This window comes from Dasypus novemcinctus, chromosome 5 (genome assembly GCF_030445035.2).
Source record: "Dasypus novemcinctus isolate mDasNov1 chromosome 5, mDasNov1.1.hap2, whole genome shotgun sequence".
NCBI lineage: Eukaryota > Metazoa > Chordata > Mammalia > Cingulata > Dasypodidae > Dasypus > Dasypus novemcinctus.
In genome coordinates this window covers 75,064,927-75,088,190 of record NC_080677.1, presented here as the reverse complement: position 1 = coordinate 75,088,190, position 23,264 = coordinate 75,064,927, and the positions used below count along the sequence as shown (strand labels likewise).

General features: G+C 39.1%; 1 protein-coding gene and 1 pseudogene across 3 annotated transcripts in view; both read right to left on the bottom strand.

The window, feature by feature from the left end:
- The window catches only part of LOC139438967 (ras-related C3 botulinum toxin substrate 1 pseudogene), a 112,406-nt pseudogene extending 95,747 nt beyond the window's left edge, over positions 1 to 16,659 (bottom strand).
- The window catches only part of MAGI2 (membrane associated guanylate kinase, WW and PDZ domain containing 2), a 1,419,055-nt gene that overhangs the window by 1,279,284 nt on the left and 116,507 nt on the right, over positions 1 to 23,264 (bottom strand). The window lies entirely within an intron of this gene.

The following is a 23,264-nucleotide window of genomic DNA, read 5'->3' as shown; positions in this document are numbered from 1 at the left end:
TGTACATTCTTCTGTGTGTCCGTATTTTATTATTTTTATTTATCCCCTCCCCAAGGCTTGCTTGTTGTTTTCTGTTGTTTTTTTTTTCTCTCTCTGTCCATTCACTGCACACTCTTCTGTGTTTTTACTTGTCTTCCTTTCTGTGTGTCACCTTGCTGAGTCGGTTTTCTGCAGCGTGTGGGTGAACCTGCCTTCACAAGGAGGCCCTGGGATGGAACCCAGGGCCTCCCACATGGTAGACAGGAGCCCAACCGATTGAGCCACAGCCGCTTCCCCAATTTCATTTTAATTTTTGATATAGGTATAAAGATGATTTTACTAAATGTTTAATTAATTTATTAATCAGTTGTTCTTTTCATAACATTTCCACTTGGAATAAAAAATATAAAAGACAATGAAATTAAAACAAATATCAATTAGTAAAATAATATTAACAACTCAAGTGGAAGACTACAATTAGTTTTTAAAAGAAAACAACACATTAATATAGTGTTCTAAGAAATTTAAATAATCAACTTAGACATAAAAATTACTTTTCTAGTATCATCTGAGTGGTAAGGTTTTTTCTCCTTTGGGGAGGAAAATTCTTGCTTCCAACAGATATTCAATAATTTAGAGTTAAGGATGATAACTGATTATGAATGAAAAATAAAATAGATTTGTTTTCCAATCATCCATCCATCTAGCTATTCACTTCATCCATCCATACATCTAGCAGAGTATTGAGACAAGGTTGTGGCATTGGACAGAGGAAAGGACTTGGAGTTAAGAGACTTGGATACACATACTTGTTCTGTCACTTGCTTCTTATTTAACTTTAGTGTTCCACTTTATCTATAAAACATTCTCACTGGGGTGTGAATATTACATAAAGTAATGGATACCTAAGTGTCTAGCACCATCTGTACTTATTTACTGATGGTTGTTGGTAGACATGGTTAAGAATTACAAAATAGAGATTTGGTCATTTCAATTCCCAACAGGCTGAAAATGTCATTATGAATTTTTACTATATTTAATTAAGGTCTTTTTAAAATATTGTCTTTCATGGTTTCTTTTTTACCTAATGCTTCAAAAGTAAGTCTTATTATCACTAAATGATACACCAATTGATAACCATGGTGGGCATTATGTACTTCTTTTATATCTCCTCAAATATTTAGCTCATTGTTGAGTATAATGAAATGGTCAGTAAATGCTATAAAATATCTAAGAGTATATATAAAATCAACATAAAATGAAAAAATACAAGATTAGGGTTTGAAATGAATGGTCATAAAATTTGAAAATGGAGAAGACTTTTCAGTTCTTTGTTGAAACCTATGTGTTGTAACACTGGCTAGTATCTTAATAATTGGACCATTTTATCTTTGCTGTTTGACTGAGAAAAGATACCCCAGGTACTGGGTATGATGTAACTGAGAGACACAGACAAGAATAATTAAAAGGAATATCATAAAAATAGACATGTCGATCACTTTATATGGTAACTCTGACTTTTTGGTTCACAAGAACTTTTGAAAGATTTCTTTAGCTTAGCCACCTATCAAAAAACAAAGCAAAACTAATAATTTTTATCAGAGACAAAGTTACTCTTTTAAAGCAGCTACCTGAGTCTGGCCAGTTTTGAGCTTCATTTTATTTAACCCAGTCTGGGACTGAAGATGCACAAGACAAAGGGATCCCCAGATAAGGATGTTCAGATTTGGATTTTGGATTTGAGAAGTTTCCAGATGGAGATCTAGCTCTTTACACTCCATTCTACAACAGGAGGTCTTAGTTTTATACAGCAATCTGTTTCATGAAAAAATAATTTATTGGAAAATCATATAGCAGAAAATCCTGTGGGTTTGTTGGAAGCAAATTTCAGAATGGGTCCAAAGAGTGACAAGGAGCTTTTCAGGAAGAGAGAATCTTCTTCAATTCTCAACACACAATATGAACCACAAACTGCAACCTGGACCAGGAGACATCAAGGATGAGGCAGTAAATAGTTCCCCTTAATTAAAAATTTTCCCACAACTTTCACTCTATGAGAGATTTCTTCAGGTTACCAATTATAGCCTTATTTCAATAACTGGAGAATTCCACCTTCCGGCTCCAGTTCTTCAGATGCACGTTTTAAGTTTCCTTTCCAGTGTAATAGTATAATAAAACCAGAGAAACAATTGCTGACTTTGTGTGCTTCATAATAACCTATAGGACAGTGAAGTTTAACTTATTCCACTAGTCAGCCTTACTTGGAAATATGTGCGTGCCTAGGTATGGTTAAACTGGTTGTTAGAATATTGAGATATTTCCAGATCAAGAGATAAATAGATACTACCCTGAGCCACCTTGCCCTGTCCCTTGCTCTTGCTACAATTCCACCATTCAAAGAAACACCTGGCACTGCAGGAGACCTGGGGTCCTGCTCAGAATTACTGGATATGTACTTGTTTTAGCAATTGTTTACCAATTTGAATAATCCCAAGTCAGACTGTCACATAACCTGCTACTCAACCACACCTATGTATTTGCAGGGAGTATGGTTCCTATTTTTAAGATCTATCATATCTTTTTGGAGAGAATAATATCATTATATTATTCTCTCTGCTTCCAGCCATATTGTTCCTGAAATACAGAGTATGACTTAGTTGAAAATTTTCAATATAGGAGATATAAAAATGACAACCACCTGAAACTTCCCATCAAAGATCAATAAACTAGAAATTGTAATGGCATTGTACTCTGTCTTCAACACTGATAAAATTTAGTGCCCTATCTTCATCAGATCATTCTTTAAAGTCTGCCAGCTAAAATTATGCATGCATGCATGACATATATAACTACAAGCAATTTTCATGTGCTGCTTTAAGAAATTTAAAAGTAGTCAAAAGGAGTAATCTTCAAGTATGAGGAAAAATCCTATAAATTAAAAAAATACTTAAGTTGAAATTTCTCAAGCATAAGTAATTTCTTTCTTGGATTACATTTCTGATCTATGAACTGGTGAATCATCTTTATGAAAGAACAGCTTTGGGAAACGGACTTTGGCCCAGTGGTTAGGGCGTCCGTCTACCATATGGGAGGTCCGTGGTTCAAACCCCGGGCCTCCTCGACCCGTGTGGAGCTGGCCATGCGCAGTGCTGATGCGCGCAAGGAGTGCCGTGCCACGCAAGGGTGTCCCCCGCGTGGGGGAGCCCCACGCGCAAGGAGTGCGCCCGTGAGGAAAGCCGCCCAGCGTGAAAAGAAAGTGCAGCCTGCCCAGGAATGGCGCCGCCCACACTTCCTGTGCTGCTGACGACAACAGAAGCGGACAAAGAAACAAAAGCAAACAAAGAAACAAGATGCAACAAATAGACACCAAGAACAGACAACCAGGGGAGGGGGGGGAAATTAAATAAATAAATAAATCTTTAAAAAAAAAAAAATGAAAGAACAGCTTAAATATGAAAGCACAATGTGAAGGTCACTTTTAATTTGGGGGAAGTTCCCCCTCTAAAGCATGCAAATATTCTAAAGATCTTACAAAATTGACTGCATGAATGTTTCTGAATCACTTTCTCATAACAGATATGGAAAGATCGAAACTGACTTTAGTAGAGTTTACTTTTAATCAGAGCAGAGATTTTAGGTTGTGTTTTCTAGCTGCATTTTTCTTCTTTGCACAGTGCTTGAGTGAACATGAGAACTATGGTTTATGTATAGAAAACTAAAAATATGTCTGCTGTGATATAATTGGCATTTTTGGATATTGCTAGGGAACTCTCAAGGTTAAGGAGGAAAAAAACCCTGGAAAATGTACAGAATAAACATTGAAACAATGGAAGAAAGTATAAAGGAAAAGTATATGATTGCAAAACCTTGGTACAACCATCACAAAAATTTAACATATGAAAAATAATAGTAACTTTTTATATACCTATAGATATATATGAAATAGAAAAAAAGAAAATCCATAATCTATATTCAGATAACTTTATTATTTTAAGGACATGGACAATTTTTTATTGAACAAATGATGGTTGAGCCCTTTTGACAAATTTTGAAACTCAAATAATGTGATACATAAATTCACTTAAAGGAAGTGCCATCGTGCAGAAATAAAGAAAAGGTTTAGCTTAACATTATTGAGGATTTTGGTAACTAGGCATATTGCTTTCATATGTTGATTTAAAATGTAAATAGTAGTTTGAAAGCTAATCAGGCACTATATAGCTTCTCAGTTATACCATCTGGACATCCTCTTCTGCAACACTCTATGGAAATGTAATAAATTAATGTAATGTCTGTCTTCTCTTCCAGATGTCATACTCTCCATATTTGGGTTCAAACCTCTATTGCTCACCATCCTGTTTTAGCACCCAACATAAAGTAGACATTCAAATATATTCTAATGGAGTTAATGAGTCTCTATATCCTTTAAACAATATTTCTGCTCTTGAGAAATCAACTCGAGTAAATAATTCAAAAGGAAAAAGCATGTTCTATAACAATGGTAGTGAACAATTATTGAGCACTTACATTGCATTGGTGCTGTACTTTATGTGGATTATCTTTTTAAATTCTCACTATAGATCTATTCTGAAGATGCTATTAGAATCCATTTAAGACACTGGTAAACTGAGAATCAGGGAGGTTAAATAAAATGTCTTAATTTACACAGCTATTAAGAGGTTCTTCCAGAATTCAAGATAATCTGTCCAACTTCAAATCACCAGTATATTGGTGCTAGGGAATACTTATGGTACTCTCATTTATAAAAGCAAAAAGTGGGTTTATCTAAATATCTAACAATATGGGAAGAGTTAAACATTCTCATCATTTATATAAAATATAGTCAATATGAGAAGAGAAACAAAGTATATATAATTTTAAGTGAAGAAAGCACTTCTCAAATATTTCATTTATAATATATGTATCTACCAGATCAGAACAATACAGAAAAATTAAATACTGTGTTAAGATCAAGGAGTTAAATTTGATTTTTCAAGGTATTGGCTGTTTTTAATAATTAAATCTGAAATTAAAAACATAGATGGAAAGTCTGTTTATTTTCCCCAGTCTTTAAAGCTATTATTAGAGGAATCTCAAAAGTCCATTTAATCCAGAGTCTGATTTACAGAATTTTCGAGTGATCTCTTTACTTTAAAAGATGTATGAAGTTGAGGATATTTTATATTGTGCTTTCTACTGTTAAAGTAATTGTAAATTCTATAGAAGTACAATAACAACCTGGGGCATATGAGAGAGCTGAATTGGTCTTGCAGGGTACAGATTCCATATTAAATATTTTGTGCACATTCATATACATGTCAAAGGTTTCACTTCACATGAAGATAAAGAAAATTGCAAAGAGAAAGACCTACAGAATGTGTCAGCACAGTCCACAAAAAGATGCATCCAGATTTGAATAAAGTAATCTGAGGTGATAGTTCAAATGTGAGATCAAGATGACATCAATATTTCTTGGTACAATTAAAGATGATGAGTTTACTCTGTAAAGCTTATATATGTTTATGTTGGTTATCTAGTACATCATCTCTTGAAAGAGCACAATACTGAAAAATCTGATGAGCGGAAACACTCTTTTTCTCCAAATTATACCATGATTTTGCAGAGTTCACCATGTAAGACAATGCTCATTCATAAAGCATATTCCAGTCTCTGGTTAAAAGATAGAATATGGGACTCAGTCTTGGCTAGATGCCACAGACGTAACAGAATGTTTAATTATGATTCGGTGTGTGCTCATTTCAACATCACCACCATGCTGAGTTGCATGCAGAAGAGTGAGGCTAGTGACCCAAGAACATCTTCTTACCTATTTTTAGAACAAGTGATGACTGAGCAGCAATGAACGCAAAACTTACTTGTGATACAGTCTACCTGCAGGCTTGGCACGTGATAAGTGCTCTAAATGTTAGTCGTTTGAAAATAGAAAAAGAAAAAATGTTTAGATTCATAATGATTAATTATTGCCCTTGGCACAACCTATTGCCGTAGCTCTGGAATGTTTCATTGTAGGGGACAGTGGCAATAAATGTGGATTATTTACCTGCTATTTCTCTATTTAGAGTTCGGAGACCCAGGAGACTCAGCCCTAATGCCACAGTTGCTTCTGCCTACTCTAGTCTAGAGTGTGGTTTAAAAGCAATATCTCTATGTAGGTAATGTGGGGACCAGATTTTGAAAACCTCCATTATTGCATTTCAGGATAATAAGAATCCTAGATCAACTGTGATGCTACTTTAGCAGCCTGACTTCTGACAGAGGGTCCAGTAACACCCACGGATTTGTTCAGCAAGATCAATAGGAGAAGCTCTGACCCAAGTCCAAAGAGCTTTTTTTAAACTTGGATCTTTAATGTAGGGTCTACAAATCCTGAGGGTCTCTTTGGATGAGTTTCAATGACTCTGTAAATCTCATGAGATTAAAGGTAGAATGTGACCATGTGCATTTTTTCCTGGAGAGAAGTCCCATTGCTTTCATCAGATTCTTAAAAAGGTTTGGGATTCCAAAAACATACATATGTATCCACGTTATAACATAATTTTTGCTTCCTTGACATAAAACAGTCAGGATTTCTCCTGAAAACTGAAGGAGGTAATGGGAGAGCGTGGAAGTTGCTCCATGGTAGAGGAGACTTCCCTATTAATCCATGGGGAGCTCCCATGGGGATGATGCGTCTTTGACTCTTCAGTAGCCTACAAAACCAAACAAAAGACATATTGATTCTGCAACCACAAAGTGTGTACTGACCACCAAAAGTCAGTCAATATTGTATTTTTTGTTTTCCTTAGGCCTATAGCCTTCAATTTAGCCATAAATTCATGCAGTATACCAAATTTTTCTAGTAAGTAAGTACAGGGAAGAAAAATGAAATTTTACTGTGTTTTTTCATAATTTTAAAAAGAGGATCTTCTCAGGAGGAAAAAAAGAGTTTTGTTCACCTCATTATTGTGCTTATAGGACTATTCAGTTTTTCACACGAACAATTTTATATCAACATCATCATTCCAAATAGGTCAGGATTTCTAATTTTAGTTATTTTGACAACTCTGCATGTTTATATTTTTAATAATATATTAATTCTCTATGACTTATCTTCACACTAAGTTATATAACCATATGACCTTATAACTTTTTTACTTGAGTTTTCAGAATTAAATTATATTTTTTGACTCCACATTGTCATAAGGAGGTCATCAGTGACTGATATTCTACAGTATGGTCATTGCATGTTTAACTATTTAAAAAACTGACAGTATTCTTTCCCTCTTCCTATCCCAAAGTTTATTGGTTGTATATTTCTACATATTGAGAATATATAACATTTATGCTTTGATTTGTAATTCTAATCCACATTTTAGTTTTAGTTCTGTTAAACATAGTAAATGTTTACCACCAGTCATTTTGCTAAACTTTTCCTTGTCATCTCTTCATTGACCAAAGCTCATTTTCTGGTAGGTGAGAGTGTTTCCTGAGTTGTTCCACATTCAGTATTGTTGGTAGCCTTTATAATTAATGGACAACTAGTTGGGTATGAAATCCTAGGCTCACACTTTCTTCCTTTGAGTAAGTTAGAAGTTTTGTTTCATAGACTTATAGTGTGAACACTTCTGTGAAGAAATCTAAGACCAGTCTGATTATTTTTCCTCTCTTGTAATTCAGTCTTTTTGCCTGGCTGTTTAATAGATACTTTCTTTAACATTTAGGCTAATATATTAAAAAGGATACATCTCAGGGTCACATGTCTTAGGTATTTATAAGCCAGTTATGTCTCAGAGTTGATTGCTTTGGGCCAACTTTTACTAGTACACAATATACCTTTTCAATAAATGAATTCAGGTCTTCTGTTCTTTTCAGAAAGTTTTTTTTTCCCTCATCATGTTTTCAAATATTTGTTCTTTTCTATTGTTTTTTGTTTTCTTCACAGACTCCAATTATACATATATGGGGTCTGCTTTGCCTCAATTACATATCTATGATTTTCCTTCTAATCCTTTAGATCTTCCCCCTTTTCAATTTTATGTTCCTGGATCTTTTCATTTATATTTTCTATATCTTTGCTGTCTTTTCTACATTGTCTATTCCTGCTTGTGCTCTTTTCAATTCATTTACATTTTTGTGAAGTTTTGGTTCATTTCCTTTATTTCACTGAATTCTGCCATTTGGCACTCCATCTTCTTCCACTGTCCGATTATCTCTTCCCTGAGTTCTTGCATTTATTTTTATTTTTTATTTTTTTTAATTTTTTTATTTTTTATTGACTTTGTAATAATATTACATTAAAAATATATATGTGAGGTCCCATTCAACCCCACCCCCCCACCCCCCCTCTCCCTCCCCCCAACAACACTCGTTCCCATCATCATGACACATCCATTGGATTTGGTAAGTACATCTTTGGGCACCTCTGCACCTCATATACATTGGTTCACATCATGGCCCATACTCTCCTCTATTCCATCATGTAGGCCCTGTGAGGATTTACAACGTCCGGTGATTACCTCTGAAGCACCATCCAGGGCAGCTCCATGTCCCAAAGACGCCTCCACCTCTCATCTCTTCCTGCCTTTCCCCATACCCTTTGTCCATTATGTCCACTTTTCCCAATCCAATGCCACCTCTTCTATGTGGACACTGGATTGGTTGTGTCCATTGCACCTTTATGTCAAGAGGAGGCTCAGATTCCACCTGGATGCTGGATGCAATCCTCCCATTTTCAGTTGTAATCACTCTAGGCTCCATGGTGTGGTGGTTGTCCTTCTTCACCTCCATCTTAGCTGAGTGTGGTAAGTCCAATAAATCAGATTGTAGGTGCTGGTGTCTGTTGAGGCTCAGGATCTGGCTATCACATTGTCAGTCCAGAGATTCAAATCCCCTAAATATATCTTAAACCCCAACATTAACTGCACCTCCAGCACATTAGCATGAAAGTCTTATGAAGGGAGATCCCATCTGAGTCCAGATTCATCACACATAAACACCATTTCCAAAGAGGGGCCATCTGCCCTGGTAGTTAACCCCATCGGCCATGACCATAACTCCCATGGGTCTCTTTAGCCCTCAAAGGAACCAATATCTGGGGGTTGTATCTGCTTTATCTGTCTCTCTGACTCTGCTCAGTTGTGCATGAGGGCAAACCTTCTGCCAGCCTCCAGACTCTTTTTTAGAAACTCGTAGCCATATAAACTCATTTCTCCTTTCCATTTCCCCCTTACTTTAGGTCAAACAGCATTTTAAAGTCATGGTATTTTATGTAGACATGGATATTCTGCTGATCCGCATTGAACCTTCCGTATAAGGTCATTTTCCAGTTGCATCATCAGTTGGTAGTTGATAGTGGTCCCTCGTTGCCAGGGAGGCTCATCCCCGGGTGTCATGTCCCACGCTGGGGGGAAGGCATTGCATTTACATGCTGAGTTTGGCTTCGAGACTGGCCACATTTGAGTAACATGAAGGCTGACAGAAGGAAATTCCCAGGCACAAAGTTGCTCTAGGCCTTGTTATTATTTTGGGTTTATCAGCTCACAAGCATAGTCATTAGTATCAGGGGCTCACTGTTGAACCCTCACTCCCTCCCGGTCCCCACCACTGTACCTGGGAGACTGTCGCTGCTCCCCTAGGGACCACGACAGAGCACCACTGGCCAGGAACCCAGTACCCCCCCTACTGTGGTTTTTAATTGTTGCCACTATGAGTATATCCAAACATTACCATGCACCCTGGACATATGTTCTGTACAGCTCCCTGTCAGTCATATAACACCTGTCATTGGTATCCCATACCAGTATCCCTCCATTGCCATTGTTGAAACACTCTGTGATCCAGAACTCCCCGAAATTTGAAGCCCAATATAATGTCATGGTCCCTTACTAGGGAATGGCATATAGCGATGAGTTTAAAGGATAGATAAAGAACTTGGATAAAGTTAGATAAAGAACTTAGATAAAGAATGTTGACTTGAAAAAATTCCACATCCTATTTTTTTCTTTCCCCCCCCCCCCCCTAATTATTCAGCTTTTCTTCACAGGAGTCCTAGACCACAGCAATGTATATATATAATATACAGCACTCCCACACATCCACCAGAAAACCTTTTCCCTTCCACAGTGATACTCTTACGCCCTATTCATATCATATTTACTTAAAGTGATGTACAGAGTCTGAGACATTAGCTTTCTAAGAAGGTGACATCTGTGTTTACATTATGGTGCATACTTTAGGATACACAGTTCTTTACATTTTTAGTTATCCTATGTTTTACATTATGGTTTACATTATCAGTCTGTCATCTCCTATATGTTATGGTGTAATATTACATGTTTTATATCCATCCTTGTGTACTCTCAGGAAACTCCTCTCTTACCCCCCATTTACTTTGGTTCCACACATTTAACGTCCATTTTCCCTTCCACCTTGGTGCCCTCAGTGATAGCCAACCTCCGTTTCCTGAGGAGCCACTTCCAGAGATAGATGGAATAGTGTTCAGGGCCTAACTTGCTCAACTGCCCCAATGCCCTGGGAGCCACCCTTTCTCTCGAGGGATACAGTTCCCTCTATTGGATGGCATTAGTCCTCCCCAGGATGTGGGTCCACCCCCACTCTCACTACTTGGGTTTCTACCCCATGGTGTCACCCACTCTGGCAGAATGAGCATTTAGACATTCCCCAGGAGCCCGTCCTGCATCAGACCCTCCCCTCCGAGCATTCTAAACAGGTAACCCTCTTTATTATATTTTGATATGATTTTCTCGGCATTTTACTCTCCACCAACACCTGACCCTCTCCTGGTTCGTATGCTACCCCTCCCTCCCCCCACTTTTGGGCAACGTTACCCACCCGTCCCTCCCCAGCCACCCTCAAACCCGCAAAGCCCCAAGCAAAGGCAACCCCTTGCCCCCCTTTTATCTCTTCTTTGTGTTCATACTTACCACCATCTCGTCTTAAATTCCACCCCTGCAGACATCGGCTCATTTCCTTCCTCCACCCTCCGATTTCCTGCAAGCCTATCGTTCAGTCTCTTGCTATCTAGGGCAGCTTGTTTATTTCATATCATTGAGGTCATGTAGTATTTGTCCTTCAATGTCTGGGTTGCTTCACTCAACATAAGGTTCTCAAGATTCATCCATGTTATCACATGTGTTTGTAGTGTGTTTGTTCTTACAGCCGAGTAGTATTCCATTGTGTGTATATACCACATTTTATTGATCCACTCGTCTGTTGATGGGCATTTGGGTTGATTCCAACTTTTGGCAATAGTGAACAATGCTGCTATGAACATTGGTGTAGATATATTGGTTTGTGTTCTTGTTTTCAGTTCTGCTGGGTATATTCCCAGCAGTGGTATTGCTGGGTCATATGGCAAATCTATGGCTAGTTTTTTGAGAAACCGCCATACTGTTCTCCAGAATGGTTGGATCCTTCTGCATTCCCACCAGCAGTGGATGAGTGTTCCCCTTCCTTCACATCCTCTCCAGCACTTGTATTCTTCTGTTTTTTTCATAGCTGCCAATCTTATGGGTGTAAGATGGTATCTCATTGTGGTTTTGATTTGCATTTCCCTGATAGCTAGAGATTTGGAACATTTTTTCATGTGCTTTCTTGCCGTTTGTATTTCTTCTTCGGAGAAGTGTCTGTTTAAGTCTTTTTCCCATTTTTTAAATGGATTGTTTATCTTTTTATTTTCAAGATGTAGGAGTTTTTTATATATGCAAGTTATAAGTTTCTTATCAGATATATGATTGCCAAATATTTTCTCCCACTGTGTGGGCTCCCTTTTTACTTTCTTGACAAACTCCTTTGAGGTGCAGAAGGCTTTAATTTTGAGGAAGTCCCATTTATCTATTAGTTCTTTTGCTGCTCGTGCTTTTGGTGAGATATTCATAAATCCATTACCTATTACAAGGTCCTGTAGATGTTTCCCTACACTGCTTTCTAAGGTTTTTATGGTCTTGGCTCTTATATTTAGGTCTTTGATCCATCTTGAGTTGATCTTTGTGTAAGGTGTGAGATGGTAATCCTCTTTCATTCTTCTACATATGGCTATCCAGTTCTCCAGACACCATTTGTTGAATAGGCCACTCTCTCCCAGTTGAGAGGGTTTGGTGGCTTTATCGAATATTATGTGGTTGTATATGTGAGGCTCTATATCAGAGCTTTCAATTCGATTCCATTGGTCTATATGTCTCTCCTTATGCCAATACCATGCTGTTTTCACCACCATAGCTTTATAGTATGTTTTGAAGTCAGGTAGTGTGATTCCTCCAATTTCGTTTTTCTTTTTCAGTATGTCTTTGGCTATTCGGGGTCTCTTTCCTTTCCAAATAAATTTCATAGTTAGTTTTTCTAGTTCCTTAAAGAAGGCTGCATTGATTTTTATTGGGATTGCATTGAATGTGTAGATCAATTTTGGTAGGATAGACATCTTAATAATGTTCAGTCTTCCTATCCATGAACAAGGAATAGTCTTCCATTTATTTAGGTCTTCTTTGATTTCCTTGAACAATCTTGTATAGTTCTCAGTGTATAAGTTCTTTACCTCTTTAGTTAAATTTATTCCTAAGTATTTGATTTTTTTATTTACTATTGTGAATGGTATTTGTTTCTTGATTTCCTCCTGATCTTGCTCATTATTGGTGTATAGAAATGCTACTGATTTTTGCGCATTGATCTTATAACCTGCGACTTTACTAAACTCATTTATGAGTTCTAGAATCTTCGTTGTAGATCTCTCAGGGTTTTCTATGTATAGGATCATGTCATCTGCAAATAATGAAATTTTGACTTCTTCCTTTCCAATTTGAATGCCTTTTATTTCTGGTTCTTGCCTCAGTGCTCGAGCAAGTACTTCTAAGACAATGTTAAATAGGAGCGGCGACAGTGGGCATCCTTGTCTTGTTCCTGAGTTTAGAGGGAAGGAGTCTAGGATTTCTCCATTGTAAACAATATTGGCTTTAGGTTTTTCATATATACTCTTTATCATGTTCAAAAAATTTCCTTGTATTCCAATCATTTGGAGTGTTTTTATCAAGAAAGGGTGCTGTATTTTGTCAAATGCTTTTTCTGCATCAATAGATATAATCATGTGATTTTTTTCCTTCAATCTGTTTATATGGTGTATTACGTTGATTGATTTTCTTATGTTGAACCATCCTTGCATACCTGGGATGAATCCCACTTGGTCGTGGTGTATAATTCGTTTAATGTGTTGTTGAATACGATTAGCAAGTATTTTGTTAAGTATTTTTGCGTCTAGGTTCATTAGAGAAATTGGTCTGTAATTTTCCTTTCTTGTGATGTCTTTGTTTGGCTTTGGTACTAGGGTAATGTTGGCATCATAGAAGGAGTTGGGTAATGTTCTTTCTGTTTCGATGGCTTGGAATAGTTTCAGCAGGATTGGTGTCAGTTCTTTCCGGAATGTTTTATAGAATTCACCTGTGAAGCCATCTGGCCCTGGGCTCTTCTTAGTTGGGAGATTTTTAATAACTGATTCTATCTCTCTGCTTGTGATTGGTTTGTTAAGATCATCAATTTCTTCTTTTGTCAATATGGGCTGTTTATGTGTTTCTAGGAATTTGTCCATTTCCTCTAGATTGTCATTTTTGTTGGAATATAGTTTTTCAAAATATCCTCTTATGATAGGAGTTCTTGCATTTATGCTTCATAGTCTTCTTTCATAAAATTAAGAGTTGTATTAAATTTGCCAACTGTATAGTAAGACCACAGGTCACAAATTTCACATCTGTTCTGTGGTAACATTTTTCTTACGTGTTCAACTATTTTTAAAAATATTATTATTATTTTTTAAAAAGATATACATCAAATGTTACATCAAAAATATAGGAGATTCCCATAAACTTCATTCCCTCCTACTCCCACACTTTTTGCCATTAACAACATTTTTCACTAGTGGGGTATATTTGTTACAATTGATGAACACATATTGAAACATTGCTACTAACTATGGTATATAGTTTACATTATGGTTTACACTTTGCACTGCACCATTTTACAGGTTTTGACGAAACGTATAATGGCCTGTATTCATGATTGCAAGGCCATGCAGAACAATTCCAATGTCTGCAAAATGCCCATGTTACACCTATTCTTCCCTCTCCCTCCCCTCGGAACATCTGGCAACCACTGCCTTTATATCAATGTTACTAGTTCTTCTATTACTAGAATTGTATTAAGTCTACCTTAGTCCATAGTTGCAATTTCCACTTATGTTTGTTCATTCCTCAATCTAGAAGATTTAGGAACAGTGTTGCTCACTCTGTTTTCAGTTGAGAGGGGGCTTAGATCCCATAGGACAGGTTGGTGGAACTGTCTTGCTTGCAATCATAGATACTCTCTGTTTTTTGGGGATGGGCATTGCCTATCATCATCCTTTTTTTAGTTTTACTGGGTAAATCCAATGAATTGGAGGGTAGGTATTGGCTGCAACTCTGCTAAGATTCAGGGTTCAAGTTGTGTATGAATAGCCAGAAGATTTACGTCTCTAAGAGACATATTTAATGCTAATATGTGCTAATTATAGGTTCAAATAAAAGGGGCATAAGACCCATGTGTAGGAAAATTATTAATGAGTCCAGTTCCAATATATTGGTGTGATATGTTATCATATATTACAAGGTAAAGCCCACTGACAGGGTGCCGAGTTGCTGGGTTTGTCAGCTATGTCTATAGTGTCCAGACATCTCTAGAGCTCTGAGCAGCTCTCTGTTTGAGGCACTCTTTACTGAGGCAGTCAGTGAGATCTTCCTAAGATATGCATAAATTTCACCTCTAGAATGACCTCCCAACTCATTTTGAAATCTCTTAGTCAAAAAAACTCATTTATATTTAAAATTTCCCTATTTTGGTCAAGGTCTTTTTCCAAATTCATTGCTAGTTGGTTCTTGCTAATAATCCCTTGGTGCTAGAAAGACTCATTCCTGGGAGTCATGTCCCACACCAGGGTTGCGGGGTGGGGGGGGGGGGCGGGCAGATGGTAATGAGTTTGTATGCTGAGTTTGGTTTAGAGAGAATCCACATTAGCATAACAAGAAGGCTTTCAGGAGCTAACTCTTAAACAATATATAATGCTAGGTGTGGCAGTTTGATGTTATTTATGAATTCCAGAAAGAGATATTATGTTTATAAACTGATCTTTTCCTCTGAGTGTGATTCCCTTTGACTGAATTAGATTCTGCTGAGATTCCTTTTATTAAATTATGTCAAGATTAGGCCTTTGATTCAACCATGTATTAGGGCAACTCAGTTTGAGTACTTGCCCCCTTGGTGGGTTATAAATGGACACTCAATCAAGGAGACACAGAAGCCAATATTCAAGAAAAGAGGAAGAGAGCTCCATAGACATGCAAGAGGATCCTGTGGTCCCCCTGAAAAGAGATGAGCCATTTACCTGATAGTTTGCAGCTGAAGAGAATGGATTTCTGGTACTTCGCATCAGCACCCCTTTGGCTGACCAATACAGAATTTGATACCAGAGAGTGGGGTGATGCTTTTGCAATTACCAAAATGCTAGAATGGTTTTATAAATGGGAAAGGAGTATCTTTTTGAGCAATTGTGAGGTGCTTAATAGAAAATACCTAGATAGCTTTGACAAGACTGTTGGTAGGAATATGGACACTAAAGAGCCTTTTGATGAGGTCTTAGAAGTAAATTGGATGAAAGGCAATTCGTGTTTTAAGTCACAGAGAACTTATCAAGACTGACTCCTGATCTTATATGCAAGGAAGAATTTGAAAATTATGAACATGGGCATTTAACCAAGGAGATTTCCAAACTAAATATGGAAAGGCACCATCCTTGCAGCTAATAGCAAAATGTTAGAGGAAAGAGATAAGTTGATAACTGAATTATTGGTCACAAAGAAAACAGAAACTGATTCTGGAAATTCCAAGCCTCTGGAAATCAAGCCCCAGACAATAATGCCCCATTTGAGGATTTGACTAAATACGGAACTTACAAGTCAGAATTGAAAATGCAGTTATCTGGGAAAGACTTGTTGAAAGTCTTACTGTCTGATGGCTTGGACTTACTTCCTGCATGCTAAACCAATAAGCTTTTTGCAAGAGCTGTATGAACAAAACCATCATCAGTCTGGACTAAAAGAGACATAGAAGGGAGATGTGTAAGGGAAAACAGTTTTAACCTTGGAAACTGAGGTCTGCAATTAAGACATCTCCTTGGGCCAGGAGAAGGACCACACCTATGTGTACAGAGAAGGCAAGTTTGCCCCAGCACTTGAAGAGAATGGATGTTCCAGCCCACTGTTCAGGGATAGTTTTGCTGCCCCAAGTTATGGAGAGGGTGGAGTACATTCCCCAAGGGTTGGGGAGAGTGAGGTAAACACCCTTGTGCTCTGAGAGGGGTGGACTTGTTCCCCATAGGTTGGGGAAAGTGTGGCCATCACCTCGCCTTGGAAGGTGAGGTCTGGAGTTTAGTCACCATGCAGATGCTTTGTGAGGGTGGAACTGAGGGAGAGGCAGGGCAGGCCATCGTCCAGGCCATGAGACTAGTGCTAGAAGACACAGGATTATGAGTAAACTCTAGGCCCCACATGCCCTTGAGTAAACTCGGGGATGGCCTTCAAAAACTCCGAGTCACTAACCCGGGACGGTGCGCATGCGCCGCGCTGCCATTTCACCTCCTTCCGCCATTCTGTCTAGTAAATCTATAGTTACCATATATGGGCATATTGCTGCCCCAACCAATCAAGTAATGCTTCTGCGTTCACCCTATGTAAGTCCCGTCTACCACCCCTTCCCCAGACTCACTCGCAGACCGCGCATAGACCTGTTCGTGCCCCGGGCTACTCTCCGAATAAAACCCTGCCGCTGTTTCCAGCCAGGGTATTGTCTGAGTCTGTAGTGCAGTCCTCCTACACTGATTAGCAGCCCCAGCCAGCAGTTCCCGGCGCGCGGCAGGAGTGAGGGGCACGTCAACAGCCTGCTGCTTTCGAGGGCGGCGTGAGGAAGGCTTCCAGTGGCATCGAGGGCGCCCGCGGCATGCAGGGCGCAAAAAAGTGAAACCAGCTCCGCGCGCGTGCGGCGGCGACAACATGGAACCAAATAAATGACTGTTGGGCAAGCAGGTGGAAAGGTTGGGCCCCAATGACGTCCCAAGGATGGGAAGAAATCAAGCTCAGACTTTGAAATCTAATGAAGTATGTCCTGCAGCTTCTTGGAACTGTTGGGGGATAGTGACTCATGTTTTCCTCCAGAATTCTCCTTATGATAATACAAATGTTTATCCTTTGTTTGTCCCTTTGTATATTGGACAAAGATAAATTGTTTTATAAGTTTCAGAGGTCTATAGCTAGATGGAACTTTGCCCCAAGACAAACTATTTTTATAAACTGACTGTGATGTGATTTTTTACATAACATTGTTACTGATTTAGTTTTTTTTTTAATATTGTAATTTCTTTTGAAATTCAGGGGTGGATTGTAGAAATTTGATATAATTTATGAATTCCAAAAAGAGATATTGATTATGTTTATAAACTGGTCTGTTCCTCTGGGTGTGATATCCTTTGATTGTATTAGATTCGACTGAGATGCCTTTGATTAAATTATGTTAAGATTAGGGCTTTGATTCAACCACATCATTAGGGCGACACAGTTTGAGTCCCTACCCCCTTGGTGGGCTACATAAATGGATGCTCAGTCAAGAATAGAGAAGGGTAAGGGAGCTCCAGAGCCATGGAAAAGGATCCTGTGGCCCCCTGAAGAGAGATGAGCCATTCGCCTGAGAGTATGCAACTGAAGAGAACAGATTTCTGGTACTTTGCATCAGCACCTTGTGGTTTCAATGGGTTGAAGTATTCAAGGAATTGAATTTCCAGTGAGTTGAACTAACTTGCACTTGCAACAGCTGCCTTAACTTCTTCCCTAATATTTAGGCAAGTTTCTGGGAAGCTGTTACTAACTTGCTACAACAGAGAGCACTGGATAGCTTCTCATGACATCCTGGCACCAGAACCACAGTTCTGCTCTTCAGCCACAGCCCCATGCATTTCCACCATTTATTTAATGAAATCCCTCTTTCTGGATTTGTTGGCTGCCTCTGTGGCACAGTCCTACTGCTCTAGAGGTTGATGCTCACTGGCAATTCTACCCAGAGGTCATTCCTTCTCTCCTGGTGTGATATACCTTACCTATCTTATACTGATGGGTGCAAGGAGTTGCAAGGCAATCTGATGGACACCTTAATGAGCCAGAAATTTTAGCTCCTGCAATCAAACCTTGCAAAAGGTGGATCATCAGAAAGCAAAGGGCTTGGGACTTATTTTCCATGCATTGCAAGAATAACATCTGTATTATGGATAGAATTAAGATGTAGTCTTATGCTTTCAGAACTGTTAGATCCTCAACAAAAGAAGGGTTCATTGAAAAAAATGATACCTTTTACAGAACTGTAGCTGAAGTCACAGTCTATTCTGTGCTCCAATATTCCTTACAAAAGGAAGTAACAAAATTGGTTTTCTCTCTACATCAATGCCAGTATAGTTTACCTCTTAGATTTCTGTAGATGCTTTTCTCTTATTACACAATTAAAAAGATACAGCACAAAATAATTTTTGGGGGTCTGAGCTTCCAGGGAATCCTGAATCATATTCAGTGTTCATATATTTGTGGAAATTAAGTCAACTAAGTAAGCTAGTGCTACAAGTTATTTTACTTCTTTTGGGTTGATGGTTTATTTTACTTTCTCTCCATCTTCAAAACTCTAGTCTCTTTACAAAAATTATGAAAAACAGCTTTTAACAGTCTGATACAAAAAAAATTTATCTAATGTCAAAATTAATAAACATTCTGTTAAAAAATGTTTAGAGTTAAAAGTCCACCACCCTCTCATTTCTGCATTCCTGTTCCCTTGAGCTAATCATTGCTGTAGGAAGCCTAGGCTGTGTTGTGGGCCTGGGTGCCATCACAATGATGAATCATAGGTGCTGAGTCATGGGGCAAGGCCAAGGTGCATGCGCCTCCCCTAAATTACCATATCCCTATGTATTCCCCCTTCCCCTCCTCTTCCCCGAACCATCTGCAGATTGCGCACGAGCCCACACGTGCTGGCTCCCCCAGTAAAGTCTCCTGTTTCTTCCGACCGGTGTTTGTGTGAGTTCGTAGAGCAGTCCTCTTCGCCGCAGCTGGTTTGCGGCCCCGGTGGCGGTTCCCGGAGCAAGGTAAGAGAAGTTGCCCCAACAATAGTGTGAGGAAGCATGAGGAAGGCCCTCTCACCCGGCGGAACCGGTCCACGAGCTGCAGTTGACCGGCCGCCTTCATCTGGCACCCGAACAGGGACCAACAGACAGGGACCCCGCTGCCTGACAGACGTCGTTGCACCCGTGTTCGCATGAGTTACCACTGCCCCATTATGGGCAACTCTTCTTCTACTTCTGTCCCCCAAACCCAAATCCTTAAGGCTCTCCTCGCTACACTTCAACAAATCGCCTTCACCCCTGCTGTCTACATTACAATGTAGCTCTGGGCTAGTGAGGGTTAATATAGTTAAGCCACTGGAAAAAGAGAAAAACGTAGCAACATTTGTGTTTTGTTTTGTTTCCATGCTAATTCTGATTGGGCTTATTTAACCAAGATAATAAAATTAGCACAAAATTTTTATCAAGTTTAAAAGGAATTTTCAGTTTTAAATCAATAGTTTTCTCCGGAATTTCAAGTCTCAGTATAGTCTTACAGAGTAATAATCCAAAAATGTGTGTTAACGGTCTGTCTAAACTGCAAAATAAGAACTTAACTACATTTATGCTGCTCAAGTTATCTTAACTGATTGCTGATAACTAATAATGTTTCCAAGCACAAGCTTGCATATTACAGGCAACATGGATTCCAGAAGAAATCTTAAAAAGTACAATCTAAGATGTGATATATAACAGAGGACTTAAGAGCAGCTATACCAAGAAAGTAAGAATTATGAGTCGATTGTAAATAAACTGTATGTTTCTGTTAACGTGTTGTAATTGTTTTGTGTTTGTCTGTCTGTTCGTTCAATGTCAGTGTATATTGTGATACCTCCAGATGGTAAATATAAATTAATAAAAATTTTAAAAAGAGCTCTATTCAAATGGACAAAAATTAAATAAGTGCTTATATTCATATTTAAGTTTATTATATTAATACATAAGTTTTTAAATGTTAAAAAGATATCTACAATGATAAAAATTGTAAGTATTGATTAACAAAATTAACTATAAGTCTTCATAAAAAGTTATTCTTGCCTAGATTGAAAAGAATAGTTTATTTTTCTTCACAGGATAAAATGAAGGATGTAAAACTTAAATGAATACTAAAGAAGGTTAAAAGTTTGTGGGAATGCTGACTGAAATTTAATAAGTTTTTCTAAAAGGTGTGTTTTGTCCTGAAATAGGATGGCTTATTTTTCATAAACTTGTGAAAGTTAATTTGCATGTGGCAAGTTGTAGAAGGTATTGTGGTAACTTTAAGTAAGGGAATGTGTTCTGTGAAGGTAAAATTTGTCTTAAAATAAAAAAATTATAGTCTATATGGTTATAAATAATTAATCTATATGGTTATAAATAATTATAAGATGTTTAATGAAACATTGTTTAAATTAAGGTATTTAAATGGCTAATTCCAAAAAGTCATTATTAAATATATATAAACCTGAATTGATGACGATAATAATAAAAAGTAATTGGCGGCTAGTCTTCCCTGCAAACTGGCTTCCAGGGGACTGTTTCTGGTATTGCATGCTACTAAGTATTTAAAGTGAAGAAAAGTTCATTATTTTAACAAGCTCGTTTAGTGTTGATGGTAATTATATGTTGTAAGAAGTTTGCCTGGTAACTCAGTATGTGGGATATATGGAATGTGTTTTTATTGCTTAGGAAACAGGAGATGATTTCGTCCTAAGATAAAATGATTGATTATTGAGAAAGAGTAAAATGTAGAACAAAACCTGAATGAATACTGAAAGTGTAGAACATTCGTGGAAAAGAAATTTTGATTTAGGCAAAGATAAAAATTTTGTCCTTTTTCAAAGTCTCTCAAATCATTAGTTTGTTCTGGTGAGAGTTTATGGAAAATTTCTATCCTGAATAATCAGTATACAAAGAGTCTGTTTTATCAAAACAGTTTTTTTGTGCTACCAATCAAACACTCCCTCAAAACTTTTCTGTACCCACTGATTTTTACCTATGGTGCAACTGGTCCCTATTTACCTGCCTTAACGACACTATCCCTGAACCATGTGCCCTAGTCACCCTCACTCCCCAACTTACACTGTATTCTGAAGGCAAAATTACTCAGTTGCTTTCACCTAAACCAAACAGAGCCGCCTTTCTCCCCGTGTTAGTGGGAATTTCTCTCACAACCACGGTCACTGCCATTGCCATGGCTGGCAGCGCCCTCGGTCATGGAATCGCCACTGCAGCGCAATTCCAAGAGGAGCTACAGATCACCTTGGACTCCACTACTGCATCCCTGGAGTCCCTACAAAGGCAAATCTCCTCTCTCGCTCAGGTTGTATTACAAAATAGAAGGGCATTGGATCTCCTTACTGTGGAGAAAGGAGGCACCTGTCTCTTCCTCCAGGAAGAGTGCTGTTATTTTGTTAACGAGTCAGGGGTTATAGAGCAAAACATAAATAAGTTAAAAAACTTACGTGAATCACTGTCTAAAAACTCCCTAGTCCCTCCCTCCTTTCTCAGTTGGTTTACCTCCCTGCTCGCAGCCTGGATTGCCCTGCTCCTCGGACCCCTTATTCTTTTAGTTGTCTTTTTCAGCTTAGCCCCCCGACTCCTGCAATAGCTGCAAAGAAGAATGGAGTATATTTCAGCAGTCACCATTTTTGTGTGCGCCCCCTCGGATAACAGCGTCTCCCCACGAGAGAAGAAGCCGCCACCGCTACCACCGCTGTGTAGCTGCACCGAGCATATCCTGCTTCAACAACCTCGTGCAAAGCCTTGCTATGAAGAACTCAAAATGTCCCATTCCCTTCCCTTCCTATGCCCTAGCCACCCCCTTACTCTTGCCTAGCCTCCACCACCTATGTGCCAGCTAAATCAGCAAGCCAGCCTGCATGAATCAGTGACCACTGACAATTGACTCGCATTGTTACTGCGACTGCCCGCTCTCTTACTCTCCCCAAAAGGCGCGGCTGGTGGGCTGGTAGCCAACGACGGGTAAGATCTCCAGAGGGAGACAACCTAAGCCAGGCACAGCCACTTGCACCCTTACACTTGCTTGAGCTTGACCGGCAGCCAGTGACGGGTAAGACCTTCAGAGGAAGGCGACCTAAGACAGGCGCGGTCACTGCAACTTTATGGCCATGTGCATTTTGCTGCCTTATTTTACAGAAAGGGGTGAGATGTAGGGAGCCTAGGCCGTGTTGTGGGCCTGGGTGCCATCACAATGATGAGTCATAGGTGCTGAGTCATGATGAGTCATGAGTGCTGAGTCATGATGAGTCATGAGTGCTGAGTCATGGGACAAGGCCAAGGCATATGCGCCTCCCCTAAATTACCATATCCCTATATATTCCCCTTTCCCCTCCTCTTCCCTGAACCATCTGCAGATTGTGCATGAGCCCACAAGTGCTGGCTCCCCCAGTAAAGTCTCCTGTTTCTTCCGACCGGTGTTCGTGTGAGTTCGTAGAGCGGTCCTCTTTGCCGCAGCTGGTTTGCGACCCCGGCGGCAGTTCCTGGAGCGAGGCAAGAGAAGTTGCCCTGACAACCCATGTCTCACGCCGGCAGTGTGAGGAAGGCCCTCTCCCCCGGCAGAACCGGTCCATGAGCTGCAGCCGACTGGCCGCCTTCACATTGCTATATATTTTCTATAATATATCATTATAGAAATTACTTTCTGATGACCTTTTTTTAAAAAAGATTTATTTATTTATTTATTTCTCTCCCCTTCCTCCCCCCCCCCCCCCACAATCCCGGTTATCTGTTCTCTGTGTCTATTTGCTGTGTCTTCTTTGTCCACTTCTGTTGTCAGTGGCATGGGAATCTGTGTTTCTTTTTGTTGCATCATCTTGTTGTGTCAGCTCTCTGTGTGGGCAGTGCCATTTCTGGGCAGGCTGAACTTTCACACTGGGCAGCTCTCCTTACGGGGTGCACTCCTTGCGCATGGGGCTCCCCTATGCAGGGGACACCCGTGCGTGGCAGGGCACTCCTTGTGCGCATCAGCACTGCATATGGGCCAGCTGCACACGGGTCATGGAGGCCCAGGGTTTGAACCGCGGACCTCCCATGTGGTAGACAGACATCCTAACCACTGGGC